This window comes from Heloderma suspectum, chromosome 4, assembly GCF_057233095.1.
Source record: "Heloderma suspectum isolate Gila_16-S chromosome 4, 16-S_ref, whole genome shotgun sequence".
Classification (NCBI taxonomy): Eukaryota; Metazoa; Chordata; class Lepidosauria; order Squamata; family Helodermatidae; genus Heloderma; species Heloderma suspectum.
In genome coordinates, this window is record NC_139461.1 from 247,367,752 (window position 1) to 247,387,942 (window position 20,191).

Sequence of the window (20,191 nt, forward strand, 5' to 3'; positions counted from 1 at the left end):
TAAATTATTTACCTGCTTCATGGAAATTAACAAATTAATATCCCTTTGACAGCTAAAAGACTGATATTATTACAACACTGGAAGGATAAACACTCACCTCCTGTAATGCATTGGACTGAGGACCTCACTACACTTTCAGTATATGAAAGGGTGTCACATAGATGGATACTTTCAAATGGATACTTATTTGGATAGTTGGTCCACTTTTGTTGCAACCCATATATAGTTGCTAGAACGTAGTATGCATTTCATACAAATCCATGTATGTATATTAAAACATGGAAAAAATAAAAGAATAACTTTTTTAATTTGAAAAAATGTGAGTGCCTACAGGCGCTGTGTCGGGGACCCCTGCTATAATGTAACAGAGAGGCAGCTGTCACAACCATAGGGGGCAGATTTCACAACTGTTTTTAATGTAGTGCAATCACCGTGAGTTGACTTTTCTGAGCAGTTTTGGCCTGATGAAGCCATCTTTGCAATTACTCTAGCTTTTGGAACCTAGATATTAATATGTTTCCAGGATACAGTGAGTTGCGATGTCAACATGTTGGAGCATTTCCAAGTTTGCTTCATCAGGCCAGGATCTTCCAGTGATGTCAAGTCATGGTGATTTTGGTTCACTGCATTTAAAAATAGTCATGAAAAGCATATTCTTTGCTTTCCTTTTTTTAATGCAGTCCTGAGTTTGGAATGTCCATAATGACTGGTTCCTTATATATACAGATGGCAGATATATGAAGTAATGTGATGATTTTTGCTGTTATCAAGCTGGTGACTCTTGGGTCATTCCTCATGTGAAAGTCCTAGGACTATGTATGGCTAGACACCAGCATAAACAAAGAGATGCATTGTCAGATGATGAAAAAAAAGTCTGAGTAGAATTCAGCGAAGGATACACCCATTCCATGCAGCACTCTAAATCACATGCAGCACCATTTTATAGCCCGACATTAAAAAGCACTGGGAGGTTTTGTGAGAACATTGCTATGTTGCTTCCAGTGAGCATGGCTAGCTTGGGGCCACCCTGTGCCAGGGATTATGTGACACGTGATGTGGCAATTACTTCATAAACATGCATACATCCTGTGCATGTTTAGACAGAAAACTCTCAGCATTCCCCAGCCAGCCACAAGCGTTGGCTATTGGGCAGTATAGAAATAAATAAATAATAAAAATAAAATAAGTAAGCATCTTTGTAGTGGGTTGACCGACCATGACCTGTGGGAGTTGAAGGACTTTTTTCTGTCTAAACATGCATAGGGTTGCACCCTCAAACAACATACAGTATCTTGGTTTTGTAGCTGAAGACAATTATTTTGGTTTGTGCTTTTTAAAAATCAGGTGTTCTTGTCTTTAGGAAGTTTCAGACTCACTATGAATGACTGAATTAACGTTTATTGTTCAAAGCCTTAGGCCATCACAATTTAAAAAACAGAATAAAATACAATAAAAATATAAAACCAATTTGAAAACAGTACACAAACAATAATAAAAATGGCACATTTGCATTTCACTTCCTCTCCAGAGCAACAGCTGCACTCCTTTCCCCTAGATTTATATAAGGGTACAATATGAAGATTTTATCATTTAACTTATATGCAGAGTACATCATGAGAAACACCGGGTTGGATGAATCACAGGTTGGAATTAAGATTGCCGGGAGAATTATCAACAACCTCAGATATGCAGATGATACCACCCTAATGGCAGAAAGCAAAGAGGATCTAAAGAGCCTCTTGTTGAGGGTGAAAGAGGAGAGTGCAAAAGCTGGTTTGGAACTCAACATTAAAAAAACTAAGATCATGGCATCTGGCCCCATCACTTCCTGGAGTATAGAAGGGGAATAAATGGAAGCTGTGACGGATTTTACTTTCTTGGGCTCCAAGATCACCGCAGACAGTGACTGTAGCCATGAAATTAAAAGACGCTTGCTCCTTGGGAGGAAAGCTATGGCAAACCTAGACAGCATAGTAAGAAGCAGAGACATCACCTTGCTGACAAAGCTCCATCTAATCAAAGCTATGGTTTTCCCAGTAGTAATGTATGGCTGTGAGAGCTGGACTATAAGGAAGGCTGAGCGCCGAAGAATTGATGCTTTCGAACTGTGGTGCTGGAGAAGACTCTTACGAGTCCCCTGGACTGCAAGGAGGTCAAATCAGTCCATCCTAAAGGAAATCAACCCTGAGTGCTCATTGGAAGGACAGAAACTGAAGCTGAAGCTGAAATATTTTGGCCATCTAATGCGAAGAGAAAACTCTCTGGAAAAGACCCTGATGCTGGGAAAGACTGAAGGCAAAAGGAGAAGGGGATGGCAGAGGACGAGATGGCTAGATAGCATCACCAATGCAATGAATATGAACTTGAGCACGCTCCGGGAGAGAGTGCAGGACAGGAAGGCCTGGCGTGCTATGGTCCATGGGATCGCGAAGAGTCGGACACGACTGAACGACTGAACAACAACAACAACAATATGATGCCTGGCTCTTAATTTTCTGGCAGCCAGGGCAAATTTTGCAACCTGGGTCACAATATATACATTGTTGCCTGCAAGCAATGTACAAATCTGATCCAAGAAGGTCTGTTTGACAGAAAACAAAGGATATGGAGGATAAATTTATATCCTGGAGACTCATACAAATGGCAGCGAGGTAAATAGTGTTCAATATGGGCACAGGCCCATAACACAAATTTGCTCATATATATATATATATATATATATATATATATATATATATATAAATATCTGAGTCTAAGCGCACCTCTAATATATATATGCGGGTATGAGGTTTGCTTGTGTGTGTGTATAGATTACATACATACATAAGAAGTGTGCACTGACCACCGACCTCACTTCAACTCACACCCCAGTTCAGCATTTTGGAAAACATCCCGCTTCTGCTCAGGCCAATTTGTAGTCAGACCATTTCAGCTCAGCACCAAACCTGAGTGAAAGTTTGGAAAAATGAGTCTTTATGCTTCCTGTTGACTACTATTGGAATTAAAAAAAAACAAAAACAGTAACTTTTTCTCTTGGTCAGAACTGGATGATCATTTCAGGCATAGTAGCCCCCTAGAAAGGGATTACACCTGCCCAATGTCAGAAAAGTAGATGCAGGGTTTAAATACTGATTTTCTTTTAAAGGGAACTGCAATATCATTGTTATTACTTGGAAGAATTGGATAAACATTTCGGGATTCATTGCCCCATCAGAGGAGATCATGTCTCCAAATTTCAGAATGATAGCCACAAGGGTTTTTGTACAAGGGTGGCCTTGACATTTTGAGGTCTCCAAAAGAGGACATACTTCTCTCCTTATTTTCCTTGTGGACCATTGTTCTGAAAATTACAGGCAGCCTAGAGGTGTCCCTAAGTAAGAAACCAGCAAAGTTTCAGAAGGATAGGTGCAGCAGTTCATGTGGAAGGGGAGTTCTCCAATTTGGGGGAGGAAGTGATTTGCTTTCCCTTCCCCCCTTCCCCAACAGTTTTTTGGGTAAATTTGTATGAAAATGCACAGGTCATTAGAAGTGTCACCCAGGCTAAAAACTGCAAAGTTTCTGAAGGATATACATGCCTGCAAATTTAGAATGACTAGAATTTATTTACATTTTACCAATGTTAGCAGCAGGGGAACATGGGTGGGAAGTGCTGCTGCATTCATGTCCTACTTGTGGGTTTCCTGTAGGCATCTGGTTGGCCACTGTGTGAACAGAATGCTGGACTGGATGGACCTTGGTCTGATGCAACACGGCTCTTCTTATGTTCTTAAATATAGAGTGCCTCTTAGCATATACTCTGAGCATGTACTAAGTGCCTTTCCCTCACCACCAAAGCTAGTGTTCATGCAAAATAAAAAAATAAACACAAATGACAAAACATGCATAGGACTGAGCTGAAAGGGTAGTCAATTCATTAGATGGAATTGGGTAGGCACTGTATTAAACCTGCAATACTATGCTCACATCTCAGGACCTATTTCTGAGTAAACATGTAGAACATCAAGGTCCAAACCTCCCTGCAAAAGTAACTAGTGCTGGAATCCTATGCACATTTTCCTGAAGGTAAGCCTCATTAAACATAATGGGACTTTTGAGTAGGCATACATAGGCTTGTATAAATGAGCAGTATTTATTTTCCCTCCACTTAAAACAAACCCCAAACTCCTATTTTTATGAAAGCTTTGTGTTCATAGGAACACAGGAAGCTGCCTTATACTGAGTCAGACCCTGGGTCCATCCAGCGCAGTATTGTTGACACTGACTGGCAGCAGCGGCTCTCCAGAGTTTCAGGCAGGATTCTTTCCTAGCCCTACCTGGAGATGCCGGGGATTGAACCTGGGACCTTTTGCATACCAAGCATGCGCTCTGCCACTGAGCTGCAGCCCTTCCTATTGCTGGATGATGGCAACTGACAAACCAAACAGCCCCAGATTTGTTTCTCTGCAACCATGTGAACCCACTCTTCTCAAAGGCTTGAGTGAGAAGGAGAAAACCAACCCTCTTGTTTGTATAAAGTCAGATACAGTTCAGAACTTCTCTTTCCCACCGAAGAGAATTCTCTTTAAGAATTCCTCAAGATATGCTCTGGGTGGAATAAAGAAGAGAAAGAAAGGATAGGGGAGGGAAGAAGAAAAGAAGAATGGTGATTGGAAATGCAGGGTGTGATAGAGTAAATTCCCTAAGCCAAGTAGATCCTTTCAGAGAAGTAGTACTTCAGAGGAATTTAGGAGGCTGTGGAGGGTTTGTAAGGACTGCACGTACTTAAATTAACTTTATGAGGTGAGGTGGTGGAAGGCTTTTTCTAGCTTTTTTTAAACTGTAGAATCTGTTTAAAAGCCTTAGCAGTTCCTCAGTCATGAGACCACATTTTCCTAACCCTCCTTTTGAAATAATTCATGTCCTACAGCTATTTCGTAGAAATTAAAGTGGAGGGGGAGCAAGAAGTTTGTGGAGGCTGATTGGATCCTTCGCTGTATTGAAGCTACCGAATTTCTGCAGAAGCCAAAGGTTCCACTTTGAGGCGGTAAAATCAGGTGCTGTGTGAAATACCAGTATTTCACATGGAGCTTTTTCTTCCCTTCCTTCTCCCTCTTCAAAATTTCATTGCAAGCAAGCTCCCAACAGTGGGCATGTAAGAGCAGAAATGTAGGGGGAGAGAGGGTTTTTTTTTTGCACCCCCTCAAAAAACCTACACCAGAGATTAGGGGTAGTGACCTCCTAATGGGCACCTTAAATACCTTCTGATTAGGATCTCTAATCCTCTGTGTGGCTTGGCAGGTTTGAAACTTTATGCATGGCTAGCACAAAAGCCACTGGACCTAACTGCCTGAAATTTAGCAGGTTCAGTCAGCTCCATAGGAGCTGCCAGGTCCCCAAATTCCATGCATGTATGTGGAAGCACAAAAAAAAAATATAGCACTTTGCTTTGACAGATTTTCTTGAAAATAGTAAATTTTACCTGTGATTAACACAAAAGCCACTAGACCTGACTGCCTGAAATTAGGTAGGTTCAATCAGCTCCACGGGTGCTACCAAGTCTCCAAATTCCATGTATTTATCATACAAAATAAAAAAAGTTATGGCTGTTTCTGTTTTCCAATGCAAGTCAATGGGAAAATGTAAAAAAAAAAAAAAAAAAGGCAATTAGGACAGCTCAAAAGATCTGGGGCCCATGCCCAGGTGCCTCTCCTAACAATGCCCCTGGTGGCTCTCTTCACGCCTGGTATTTTATTCCACTAAATGGAATAAATTCTTTTTGATTCTTGATCCTTTCTGGTATTTAGACGGGCCTTGTATACAGGCATCTCTCATAGTGCTTCCCTCCGCTGTATTCCTTTTCACAGCTGGGCGGAAAAGCTGCATGGAAAAATTGGGACAGAAGGTGGCTGCTGGCCCCTCACCCCCACCCCTCCGCTGATCATTGGTTCCTGTAACATGATTGATGCCCCGCCCATCCCTCCTTCCTTCCGGCATCCCTTCCTTCCTTATCTGTTGTCAGTGGTGGCTGCTCCCCACCCTTATTCTGCCACCCATCAACTGGCTTGTTTCCCCACCCCCCATGCACCGTTGTTGCTTTCCTGCCCTTATTCGGGCTACCCAACAACCCTGTAAGGTGTGCTAGGAGAAGAGATAGTAGCTGCCTCCCCCCCTCCCACCAACGCTGTTGTTGCTCTACCCCTTATTCTGGCTTCCCAATGACCCTGCAAGGTGGGCTAGGAGAAGAGATAGTGGCTGGCTAGGTGGGAGGGAGTACTATGGAAAACCACCTCAGCATTTATCTAAAACAACTCCACACACAGTGGAGGCAGGGCTCACAGGGATGCAGCCCCAGCACTTTTTCATTAGCAGGGACTCTGATGCCACCCCCCTCAGAATTCCCTGTTCCCTCTGAGCTTAACTGCGATCCTCACTGTAGCTGTGGGGGGAATGAATTTTCCAAGCAACAATATATTGATCCATGTTGGAATGCAAAGTATTTGGGATGACTTGGCCTTGAATGGGCAATTAAGACCTATTCGCTTTACCAAAGACAGGCTCCTGGTGGAGATGAAAACTCCTAGAACTGGTTTGTTGGTATGGATGGGCACAGCTGCCTGAAATTTATGGACTGCCCTTGGAGACTTCCACAATGAGCTCCTGCATTTCCAAATTTACCATTACACCAATGTGTGTGTGTGTGTGTGTGTTCAATTCAGCTGGGTGTGTGGATGTTTCTGTTGGGATGAGGGGGGAGATATAAAGAAGGAGCTTAGGGAAGGCTAATGGGTAATGTTGGGGTGCTAAGGGAGTGTGCAAGGGGGCTGTTTAAATGAGAAGGGATCTGTCCATGAGCGGCTGAGCTGAGAGAGTGAAACTTCCATAGAGTATCATATTTTGAAAACCTAAAATGTTTGTGTTTGAGTAAGTGAAAAAGATTTTAACACCCCTGCATTTTTTTTTCTCAGGCATCCAGTTGAAATACCATTGCCTTACTCTCAGCTGCACTGTTTTTGGATCCCAGTTGAAGGCTGTATATCTCACAAGGTTGTACAATCTTAGAAGGGTGCATGGCTGTGACTGTCAGGAAGGTACCCTGCACTTCTGAATTTGCCACTACACTACTGTACACACAAAATAAACCATTAAAAATGACCATTCCAAGCTCTGCATGATGAATTTATTCAGGGGAGGAGAAAAGGCACTTTTAATACCCATTGAAATCCTAACTGTCAAGCCTTTCTCCTGCGTGGCTGAGAAGGGACACTCCCCCATCCACCCTGGGAGAATAAAACCATATCAATCTGGTGAGCAAAAGGGAGAAGCAGTCGGTGAAGTCAATGGGAGGGGGAGGTTCCAAGTACATGCATTGAAGGGAATGGGAGATCTTAAGACTGCTACTCTAAATAGACTTACAGTGCACTCCTATGCATGCCTACTCAGAAGGCAGCCACATAGATTTCAATAGCACTTACTCCTGGGAAAGGAAAGCCTTACAGTCAATGTGTTTACTCAGAAGTAGAATATAATAGAGTAGAATCATAGGGTTGGAAGGGGCTTACAAGACCATCGAGTCCAACCCCCTGCTCAGTGCAGGAAGCCCGATTCCCAGGCGGTCTCCCATCCAAGTACTAACCAGGGCTGACCCTGCCTAGCTTCCGAGATCACTCTTATTCTTCTTTCCAGTAACTTGTTTACTTCTCTTTTGGATTAGTCAAAGCCCCTCGAAACAAATTACAGGATACTCTATATTATATTCCATGTTTCCATTACAGTAAAGACTCGAACAAGCATCCAAGGAGTCTACAGCTCTTTCCTGAATGCACAGCGGGGTTGCCATTTTCCATTTCCTGCTGCAGGCCCTGCTCACACCTCATCAAATGCCATTCTGAAAGGTCCCCCTGATGTTGAGGAGCAGCTTTCAGGGGACATAAGGGGGCGCAGTGGAGCTGGGGGAGCCCCAAAACACTCTAAGAAGCATCATATGCAACGCTTTGGATCCCTGTCAAGATACAAATCATACCAAAATTGTCACAGACATGACTCCTGATGATTTTGCGGGTATGTTTGAGATATTTTACTGTAGGCTACAGCAGTCCTTAGCAGGAAACCTTTACCCTCTCCTCCTGACATGCCAGAGAAATAACCCCATAACAAACCATGGGGGAAAAGACAAGCCGGAGGTCAGATTTGTTTAGCCGCTCCCAGTTGAAGTGGGAGCAAGTCGGGCAGTGGGCGCAATTGAGCATGCTGCTCAACCACAATAAGCCAGGATTCCAGAAGAACCCTGGGTTATTGTGACATGTCAACTGGGTCTATGTAATGTCATCATCTCACAGAGATCAGGCATTTTAATTCTATCTTGGGAGGACATCCTGTCCCTTCCCTCCTCCCTCCCTCCCAGTGGGGATTACTTTCAGTAAATATTTTTGGGGCTGTAAGCACAGTAAGCATTGCTGTGTTCAGGAGGATCTCAGAGAACCATTTGGGATGGTTAACCACTTTACAGTTCAAGCGCCTGTAGTGGAATGGGAGAGAGGCAGAAATGGTCACTGGAAGAGTGGTGACCTGCCCTCACCCTCCCACCAATTTGATGTCATGACAATGTTATTCAACACCGCCCAGCAACATTCCCTAGCACATACCCACACAAAGCGGGACAAAGCGCTAAAGGGGAAATTAACTGGGAGGGAATGGCGATTTCAGACAATTTTCAATTTCCCCCATTCTCAGATAACACGGAAAGAGGGAGGGGAAGTTGTGAGATAGCAGCAGGAGCGCAACGGTGATGTTTAAAGCTCCTGTGAAAACCAGTGATTAAAGAAGAACGATCCTGCTAAAAAACCAAGGATTGAAGTGAGCCAGTTAGTGTTGTAAAGTATTGCTCCAGACCAAATCTTGTTTTATATAATCAATACCAAATTGAGTATGACATTTGGGTGATGGTTTATAAGTCCCACTGGTGAGAATATAGGCGGATTCTTTCTTTGAACAACTGTTTAACTCTGTAGAAAAAGTAGGTAGGTAAGACTTCTGTGCTAATCTCATAAATATGTAGGAATTTACCCAAGAACTTTGAGTTGGAGTTTGCAGTTGTTCCAAGAAACATTTTTTGGCAGGCAGGAATCACTCATGAAAGACAGCTTCAGCCAGCATAGGGCAAGTGCAAGATGAGTGCATGTTTCTATGGAGAGTATTCCTGTTCCTGGCCTTAGAAAGGAATGGGTATGCTTTGAGGGACAACTAGCAGGAATCTCATAAAGGAATTTTGCACCACCTCTCAGATGGAAACAGTATTATACCCCCATATCACTGCAACATATAACAGTTGTGGAAGTACCTTCTTCAGAAATACCTCAACTGCTGGCAAGACCAAACTCCCTCCTTGAAACTTAAGAAAACACATCAGGGACTGTATAGAGTGGGAAGATTTCAATTTAACTGCCTTCAAATGAGGTTTCCATGAAAGCTGAGTGTTGAACTCGACACCCAAGTATTTAAAATTATGCTGCTGTTCAATGAGCGTATTATCCAGTTTCCACGTATGGGATCCCCCCCTTCCCAAACCCTACCACTTTGTGTGTGTGTGTATAATTTATTAATAGGTGTTCTTTTGTGCAGAACTTACTCAATTTCGTCAATAACCTCCGCATCCCAATTAATGTGGTGGAAATCATAGCAATATCATCGGCGTACAAAAGAACCGAGAGCTTGACATCCAAAATAGAAACTGGAAAGTATTCCAAACCACTCAGTTCCTGTACAATGTCACTGATATAAAACTTAAAAAGGAAGGAGGCCAGAAAACATCCCTGATGCACACCTCTGTCAGTTGGTATATTTTCTGAGAGCAATCATTTGCCCCTAATCTGACTCTAAGAGAAGTATTAGAGCGGAGTATTTGTATTAAGTACAGGAGCTGTTCTGTCAATATTTGTGGCAGATAATTTTTGCCATAAACTGTCTCTGTCTAAAAGATCAAAAGCAGAACTAAAATCCACAAGGGAAGCAAACAGCTCTCTTCTACCATCCTGAGAATATTTTTGAATCAACTGATGGAGTACAAAACATTGATCTATTGTGGATTTTCAGCAGACCAGGACTCTAGTTCAAATATAATAAATATTTGGAATATAGTTTAGAGATAACACTGAGTGAGCAAATTGGTCTAAAATTCTTTGGATCAACCTTAGAGCCTTTGTTCTGGATTGGCATTGCTACACTTACTCCCCAGCCCCGAGGAATTCTCCCATGATGGTTTATATAAGTAAATGTTGTAGCAAGAACTGAGGTAGATCTACACTACTACTTGACAGTGGTATTGAAGTGCAATACTGTTGGGGCACATTACACATTCGATATACAGCTATCGTAGTGTTATTTCCTGCTCTTTCTTCCACATTATCCAAGATACTGCAACAAATGTCACTGCGTGACCTATGAGGTATAAATGCACAGGAGGGATATAGTGTTACCATGATGGGATTGTAATGATATGACACAAGGTGTAGATCTGGCCCTGGACACCACCAGTCAGGATTTGCTTTAAACAATTATCCTGGGAGCATATCCTCTCCAGAGACTTTTTTTTAAACAGGTAAAGATTTAATTAAAACATTTATTTCATCTGCAATGACAGGCTCCCAATTCCAAGAGGAGAGGGCCAAAAAATTCATATTATAAGTAGAGTCTGCATTGATCCCGGGGGAAAAGTGGCCAAAAAATGAAGAAAAATGAGCATGCCACTGCGATGGTGTAATTCAGTTATCAATAGCACCATGTTGTTGTTGTTGTTGTTGTTCAGTCGTTCAGTCGTGTCCGACTCTTCGTGACCCCATGGACCATAGCCACCCAAGACGGACAGGTCATGGCAGAGAGTTCTGACAAAATGTGGTCCACTGGAGAAGGAAATGGCAACCCACTCCAGTATTCTTGCCAAGAAAACCCCATGGAACGTATCAATAGCACCATAATAACCTCTTATCCCTTTTACTACCAGGGCCCAGAATCTGGATGAGCCCCTTTCTAAAGTTGCCAGAGCTAACTCCATCCATGATTGTCGTTTGTACACATCCTTTTTTGATTGTAATAAATTTTTATACTCTCTTCAGAGATATATATAAGAATTGAAATTTTCCCAAAGGTCCTCATGTCTCAGCTTCCTTATGATTTTTGCTAGGGTGTGCTTCTGAGCAGCACACTGTGCAGCAAACTAACCCTGATTAGGGTATTTAGCTGGGTGGGTGGTTTCAGAGCTGACAACAAAGGGCCTAATCTCTTGAGCTATTTTATCAAAAATTTCCAAAGGGTCTAGGGAGATCAAAAGATGCCTTAGGGATAATATCCTAGGGGAGACTCACTATGGACTTAGCACACAGATCTTTTATCCTGTGATTGAGATTGCTCCTTCACGGAAGTTTGCAGGCTCTTTACATGATGCCGTGACCCTCCTGCACTAAATGCCCTTTGTTCCATTTTTAAATAGATCACAGATAATGAGCTATCAAATTACCCCATTGTGTTCCGCTTCAGTTTCCTCCATGAAAAGAGTTAAAGCGGCAAGAAGAGGAGTGAGATCAATGAAAGGTAATGGAAGACTCAGATACGGGGAGAAGGGTGGGGGGAAGGAAGCTCATGTAAAGGGAGTCAGTGGTTATCCTGCATTTAAAACGGAAGCAGAAAGCCCCGTTTTAAATGCAGGATTTTAGGCTGGTGTAGAAATGCCCTATATAAAAGCAACCATTTTAATCTAAGGCGAAATCAAGACTATTAGCCAATACTATGGAGAGCCAGGGCCAGCAGGAGAAGCTACCACCACTGGGGAAGAGGCGTGCCTGCTGCTGCTGGGCCTGCCGCCGCCGCCACTGCCACCACCAACACCAGGCCTTCCCTGCGGACTTCTGCCTGGCAGACTGCCAGTCCCTGCAGGATCAGGCCCCCAGGTACTGAACCAGCTGTGCTGCTCCACCTGCCCCTCCCTGGAGGGGCTACATAAGCTGGCTGGCTGAGGTGGCCTGGGAGAGCCAGGGCCTGCAGGAGAAGCTGCCACCATCACCATGGAAGAGGTGTGCCTCCTGCTGCTGGGCCTGCCACCACCAACACCAGGCCTTCCCTGTGGATTTCTGCCTAGATTATTTTTAAGGGGATTTTTTAGTTGTTGTTGTTGTTTAATTTCTGGGGGATTCTGTTGTGTTTTTTAGGGGTGGGTAGCCTGCCTGATAGGTGGGAGCGAGGGGGCATGTGTCCACCTGATGGAGGCAGTGGGGGGAGTGTTGGGGGCCAGAACATAGCGAGGCTGGGTGGCAGGTGCTGGTTGAGCGCTAGGGGCAGGCCATGCCAGGTGAGGGGAACAAGGGAGAGATGTGTAGTATATGTCCCCTGCTCTGGGCCTGTCCAGAGCCAAAGGATGGCTGGGGGAAGCGTGACTCCATCTTCTGGCCTTCGTTTGCTGCTCTGCAATACCAGGTCTGTTACCCAGAAAACCTCCCGCATCCATGGCATGATCCTGGACGAGGGTGCAGACCTGGCATGTATTACGGAGTCCTGGCTGGCTGAGGCTGCTGCTCCAACTCTTGCGGCCATGTGTCCAGCTGGATTTTCATATGCACAGCAGCTGAGGGCTGGGGATCGGGGAGGGGGAGTGGCTGTTATCTACCGAGAGTCCTTGGACTTTACCAGACCCCCTCTCCGGGAGACCAAGGTTGCTGAGTGCATGTACTGGAGGTTGGGCTCGAAGGGCAGTCTGGGGATTCTGCTCGTGTACCGTCCACGCTGCTGCACGACTGAATCCCTGGCCGAGGTGCTTGAGGTGGTCTCTGATGTGCGTGTACAATCCCCTAACTTATTGGTGTTGGGGGACGTCAGTGTACATCAGAGGCCATCCTCACAGGAGCACCTCGGGACTTCATGGAGACCATGGCTTCCTGAGAGCTGCACCATATTCTAACTGGGCCCACCCATGTAGCCGGTCATGCACTAGACCTTTGTTTCTGGAGAAGCGGGGAGTGATCTGGAAGTCAGGGGTATATCCACCACCCCCTTGTCATGGTCACTATCTGGTGACGTTAGACTTCTCGGTTCCACAACCCCTCCGCAGGGGTGGAGAACCCATTAAAATGGTCCGCCCCAGGCGTCTTATGGATCCGAATGGATTCCTGAACGTGCTTGGGGATTCTCTGGAGCATGCCAATGGTCACTCAGTCGAGACTCTGGTGGGTGGCTGGAATGCCGCAATCACTGGGGCATTAGATTGGGTGGCTCCGAAATGCCCTCTCCCCCTGAACAGGGCTCGGACTGAACCATGGTTCAATCCACAGTTACGACCTCTGAAACAGGAGGTGAGTAGGGGTGGACGAAAGTCACTTACCTGTCGTCGAAGCTTGTTCGCGGTGGGGGGGAGGTGCTTCGCTGCTCCCCCCGTGAAGTTCAGGCCGGGGGGGGAGGCTTCCCGCCTCGCCCGGCTGAAATTCAGGCCGGGGGGGAGGCTTCCCGCCTCGCCCAGCCGAAATTCAGGCCGGGGGGGAGGCTTCCCGCCTCGCCTGGCTGCGAACTCCAAAGTTTTTTTTGTTTTTGTTTTTAAACGCCCCCGTGATAGGCTACATGACGATTAACGTAGCCTATCATGGCTAGATCTGCAAAGTGAGCCGTGATAGGCTACATTAATCGTCACGTAGCCTATCACGGGTGACTTAAAAAAAAAAAAGCGCGTACGCTAATGGCGGCCCCCATAGGGAGCCGCCATTCACGTTCCTTATTTGGTCGCTGTAGTCTACGTAAAGATTTACGTGGACTACGGCGAAGATAAGGGCAACGCAAATAGCGTTGCCCTTATTTTCGCCGTAGTCTACGTAAATCTTTACGTAGACTACAGAGACCAAATAAGGAACGGGAATGGCGGCTCCCTATGGGGGCCGCCATTAGCGTACGCGCTTTTTTTTTTTGAAGTCACCCGTGGTAGGCTACGTGATGATTTACGTAGCCTATCACGGCTGACTTTGCAAATCTAGCCATGATAGGCTACGTTAATCGTCACGTAGCCTATAACGGGGGCGGTTTTTTTTTCTTTTATTGGAATGGTGGCGGCGGCAGCCGGTCGAAAGAACCGCCGGCTGGACCCGCCGCCAGGAGGGACATTCGGCAAAGGTAAGTCCCGTCCCAGGGGGGCGTGCGGGGGGCGGGGGGGTGCGGAGAATTTCTCCCCGAAACACGTTGGCGCTCGGCCCCCCGAAGTTTCGGGGAGAAATTCTCCGCCATCCCTAGAGGTGAGATGGCTAGAGTGCTAGTGGCGGAAGTCTCGCTTCAAAGATGATCAGACACGGGCTAGAGCTGTATCTTCAGCCTATCACATGGCAGTGAACGCAGCAAAAAAAGGAATATTATGCTGCCTCTATCGCATCTGCAGAGTGATGTCCCAGGTAGCAATGTACGAAAGTCATTTACCGTTTTGCGGATCTGCTTCGCGGTGGGGGGGGAGGTGCTCTGTCCCTCCCCCAGGAGTCCTGCCTGACCGGCTCCGCTCCACGGGGATTCCACAGAGCCACCAACCGGTTCCACCTGCAGCCGGACATCCGGCCACTGGGCAGCAGGGACACACATGTCGGCAGCCGTAGCTGCCGCTGTTTGCGTCCCTGTACTTCACCGTAATAGGCTACATAAATATTTATGTAGCCTATCATGGCAAAGTAAAAAAAAAAACGTACGCAAATGGCGGCGGCTATGGCGGCCACCATTTGCATTCGCTATTTTCAGAATGGGAAAGACTAGAGATCTCTTCAAGAAAATCGGAGATCTCAAGGGAACATTTTGTGCAAGATAAAGGACAAAGAAGGCAGGGACCTAACAGATGCAGATGAGATTAAGAAGAGGTGGAAAGAATACACAGAAGAACTCTACAGGAAAGATCCTAATGTCCCTGATAGCCATGATAGTGCGGTCACTGAACTTGAGCCGGACATCCTAGAGAGTGAAGTCCAGTGGGCCTTAGGAAGCATTACTAACAACAAAGCTAGTAGAGATGACAGTATTCCAGCTGAGCTATTTAAAATCCTAAAAGATGATGCTGTTAAAGTGCTGCACTCAAATATGCCAACAAATTTGGAACACTCAACAATGGCCGCAAGACTGGAAAAGGTCAGTTTACATTCCAGTTCCAAAGAAGGGCAACGCCAAAGAGTGTTCAAACTACCGCACAATTGCGCTCATTTCACATGCCAGCAAGGTGATGCTCTAAATCCTACAAGCTAGGCTTCAGCAGTATGCGAACCGAGAACTACCGGAAGTACAAGCTGGGTTTCGAAGAGGCAGAGGAACTAGAGATCAAATCGCCAACATTCGCTGCATCATGGAGAAAGCAAGAGAATTCCAGAAAAATGTCTATTTCTGCTTCATTGACTACACTAAAGCCTTTGATTGTGTGGATCACAACAAACTGTGGCAAATTCTTAAAGTGATGGGAGTACCAGACCACCTTACCTGTCTCCTCAGAAACCCGTACGAGGGTCAAGAAGCAACAGTAAGAACCAGACATGGAACAACCGAGTGGTTCAAAATTGGGAAAGGAGTACGACAAGGCTGCATATTTTCACCCTGCTTATTTAACTTATATGCAGAGTACATCATGAGAAACGCCGGGCTGGATGAATCAGAGGTCGGAATTAAGATTGCTGGGAGAATTATCAACAACCTCCGATATGCAGATGATACCACCCTAATGGCAGAAAGCGAAGAGGATCTAAAGAGCCTCCTGTTGAGGGTGAAAGAGGAGAGTGCAAAAGCTGGTTTGAAACTCAACATTAAGAAAACTAAGATCATGGCATCCGGCCCCATCACTTCCTGGCATATAGAAGGGGAAGAAATGGAAGCAGTGACAGATTTTACTTTCTTGGGCTCCAAGATCACCGCAGACGGTGACTGTAGCCATGAAATTAAAAGACGCTTGCTCCTTGGGAGGAAAGCTATGGCAAACCTAGACAGCATAGTAAGAAGCAGAGACATCACCTTGCCGACAAAGGTCCGTCTAATCAAAGCTATGGTTTTCCCAGTAGCAACGTATGGCTGTGAGAGCTGGACTATAAGGAAGGCTGAGCGCCAAAGTATTGATGCTTTCGAACTATGGTGCTGGAGAAGACTCTTACGAGTCCCCTGGACTGCAAGGAAGTCAAATCAGTCAACCCTAAAGGAAATCAACCCTGAGTGCTCATTGGAAGGACAGATACTGAAACTGAAGCTCAAATATTTTGGCCACCTAATGTGAAGAGAAAACTCTCTGGAAAAGACCCTGATGCTGGGAAAGACTGAAGGCAAAAGGAGAAGAGGATGGCAGAGGATGAGATGGCTAGATAGCATCACCGATGCAATGAATATGAACTTGAGCACACTCCGTGAGAGAGCGGAGGACAGGAAGGCCTGGTGTGCTATGGTCCATGGGGTCACGAAGAGTCGGACATGACTGAACGACTGAACAACAACAACAAAGCCTACGTAAATATTTATGTAGGGTAGAACGGCGAAAAATAGCGAACGCAAATGGCAGCCGCCGTAGCCACCGCCATTTGCGTGCGCTGCGCCCGGCCACAGCCAGCCGGGAGACCAGCCACTCCCACTGCCACTGCCACCCCGCTGCCACTGCCCCGCCGCCCTGCCGCCCCTGCTGCTGCCCCACCGCCTCTCCCGCCGCCCCAGGTAAGTGCTGTCCCGGGGGATTCCGCAGGGGGGCAGGGGCAGGAGGCCATTCCACCACGGATTCCAGGGGGCCAGATTCTACAGAATTCGGGCTCACTGGAAACTGTGGCGGAATTCTCCGCCATCCCTAGTCCCAGGAGGCTGTTCCAAGTGGTCTGGAGCCTGGTTGGTCCTGTGGCTCCGGAACCACTGGAGCATTCTAAGGCCTCCTGTGAGGCCTTGGCAAGGCACTTTGCAGATAAAATTGATCAGATAAGGAGTGTTACTCCGCACACTGTGGATACAGTTAGTGAGCAAGAGGCGGCCTGTGGCAAACCGGTTTTGTGGGATCGGTTCCAGCTTTTTCCTCCTGATGAAGTGGACGAGGTGCTTTCATCTGTAAGGCCGACCACCTGCTTACTTGATCCTTGCCCATCTTGGCTCATTATGGGCAGCAGAGGGAGACTGGGTGAGGGGCAGTGGTGAACGCCTCCCTTGAGGAGGGAGTGATACCATCAGCCCTCAAGGAGGCAGTGATAAGACCGCTCTTAAAGAAGCCCTCCTTGGATCCCCAAGTTCTGAACAACTTTCACCCAGTCTCAAATCTGCCATTTTTGGGCAAGGTGATTGAGCGGGTGGTGGCGATGCAGTTGAAGGCACACTTGGAAGAAACTGATTATCTAGACCCATTTCAGTCAGGCTTGGGCATGGGACAGAAACGGCTTTGGTCGCCTTGGTGGATGATATGAGGAGGGCTCTAGATAGGGGTGAATGCTCCTTCCTTGTTCTCCTTGACCTCTCAGTGGCTTTTGATACCATTGACCATGGTATCCTCCTGGACCGCCTGGAGGGGTTGGGCATTGGAGACACTGTATTGCGGTGGTTCTGGTCCTTCCTCTCCGGCAGGTACCAGAGGGTAGCACTGGGAGAGGAGGTTTCGGAGCTGTGGCCACTCACTTGTGGGGTGCCACAGGGTTCCATCCTCTCCCCGATGCTATTTAACATCTCTGTGAACCCGCTGGGGGTTTGGGGTGCGGTGTCATCAGTATGCGGATGACACGCAGCTCTACCTCTCGTTCAAATTTTCACCAAGGTTGGCTGTAGAATTCCTGTCCAAATGTCTGGAGATGGTGAGTGGCTGGATGAGGAGGAATACGCTGAAGCTGAACCCTGACAAGACCGAGGTACTTTTGGTGGGACACAAGAGGAGGCTGGGGGATGTTGACCTGGTGTTGAATGGGGTACGGCTACCCTTGAAAGACCAGGTCTGCAGCCTGGGGGTCATTTTGGACTCCCAGCTGTCCATGGAGGCTCAGGTGTCAGCTGTGAGCCGGACAGCGCTGTATCAACTCCATCTGATATGGTGGCTGCGCCCCTTCCTTCCCGACCATCTGCTCCCATGCCTTGGTCTCCTCTCGTTTAGACTACTGTAATGCGCTCCACGTGGGGTTACACTTGAAGACGGTTTGGAAGCTGCAGAACGCAGCTGGTACAGAACGCGGCGGCTCGCCTGATTAAAGGCAGCCGCCGGCAAGATCACATCACTCCAGTGCTGAAGGAGTTGCACTGGTTAGCAGTTGCTTTCCGGGCCAAATTCAAGGTGTTGGTTTTGACCTTTAAAACCCTATATGGTTCCGGCCCAGCCTACCTTAAGGAGCGCCTCCAGCAACACTAGACAGGCCGCTTAACAAGATCAGCCTCGGATGGCTTTCTCTCTGTCCCATCAGCCAGGACAGCTAGACTGGTGGGGATGAGGGAGAGGGCCTTTTCTGTGGTGGCCCCCACTCTGTGGAAGTCCCTCCCTAAGGAACTCCATCATGCCCCCTCTTTAATGAGCTTCTGCTGTCCATTAAAAACGTGGTTGTTCAGGCAGGCATTTGGGGTGGGTTAGGGTATTTTAGAAAATGTTTTTATTGTAGAATTTTATTGTTTTAAACTGTTTTATTATATGCTTGTACATCACCCAGAGTGGCTGGGTGACTAGCGAGATGGGTGATTAATAAATTTAATAAATAAAATAAAAAATAAAATAAAGCATGACCTTGAAACAATCTAGGCCAGAAGGACTAGCACAGGGGTATAAAAAGTGTGGTCCCCAAAGGTCTTTGTGGTGGTGGCCCCAAGATCCCTTGCAGCCGGAAAAATGTGGTGGCATGAGCACTGGCAATCAAAAACGACAACAATACTGAAAACATGAATGAGCTTAAAGGACATAAATGATGGACCTTTGCCCCCACCTCCACATGCCACCGCTACCAATAATCCCTTCTCCTGTTCATTTTGGGAGGTTTATTTAATGTTGTTGGAGTTCCAGCAGTCCTGCCAAAAATGCTTTGTTGGTTTACAACCCATGACCCTTGGTATTCATATTTTTACATTTTTTTTGTTACAATTATGTGAACTTTTTTTTAAAAGTGCATATAATTATACTTCCACCTAATGTGAACATGCCAGGATTACAACTCTGAATGTGAACGCGAGGAGGAGAGCATATTCTCTGAAAATGCTCTCAAATTTCCAAACTCATGTTTGCACTTGAATTAACGTGTTTTTATGCTTGACTCTGGGGGGTGGGGGGGAATGAGCATTTTGGGTGTGCTCTTTTGAAAATGCTCATTTTCACCTTTTGAAATGCACACTTTTCCTGTTTGACCAAAATGAGAAAAGTATGCTAACATGGAAAACGAGGCGAGGCACGCTTCAAATGGGCGTTCAGAGAATCTAGGGAATCGTGAAATTCGCTTGTTCGCCCATCTCTATTTCTTCCATCTGAAAATATGTTCCTGAGGTTTGTGAATCTTTTAGAACAGCAATGTGATGCAATGTGATGCAGGGTTTGCAGTAGGTGGGGATTGGTTTGGCAGAACCTGGAGAGCCCTGCTCCCTTTTAAATGAGTGGAAGGGCTTTCCATTCATGCAGGGGGCCTTTCTGGATTCAAGCTTTTAGTGTGCAAAATGTGATAACAGGCACAAAATATATCAGAGCTGAAAAGAAACTATCCTTTGCATATGGCCAGATTTAGATAAAACAGCTTATTCATACTTCTTTAGCTCGCCTGTCAAGGGGAGACAAATCCCAAACCTTACAGCTCTCAGTAAGCAAGCCAACAGAACAATGGAGCTATTCCACATTTGCTTTGGCTTATATCCAGGTTGACAAAGAATTCACATATTCAGTCCCATCTTATCATATGAGAGGTTACTGTGGACACACCCAAAGAACCAAATGTTTCAAGCAAGTGATTGTAACTTATAATGGATTATTTGTCTGTATTAATATTAAGCTCCAACAGTGTGTACAAGATGTGTGATTGAAAACTCTGCCATGGTTGTGCAATGATAAAGAAGTGTTTTAAGGAAGAGGAAAGGGATAATCCCATGTACTGGAGGTGGGATGGGTAGAAAGGCTGGAATGGGACAAAGGAAGCCGGTAAGGATGGGGTATAGAATATTTGGATACAAATTCCAGGTCAGCTAGATATTTAACAATGCTTCTTCCTCATGTCATAATTGTAGCCTCAGTTGCTTTTCTGTAAGATGCAGATGGGAACCAACC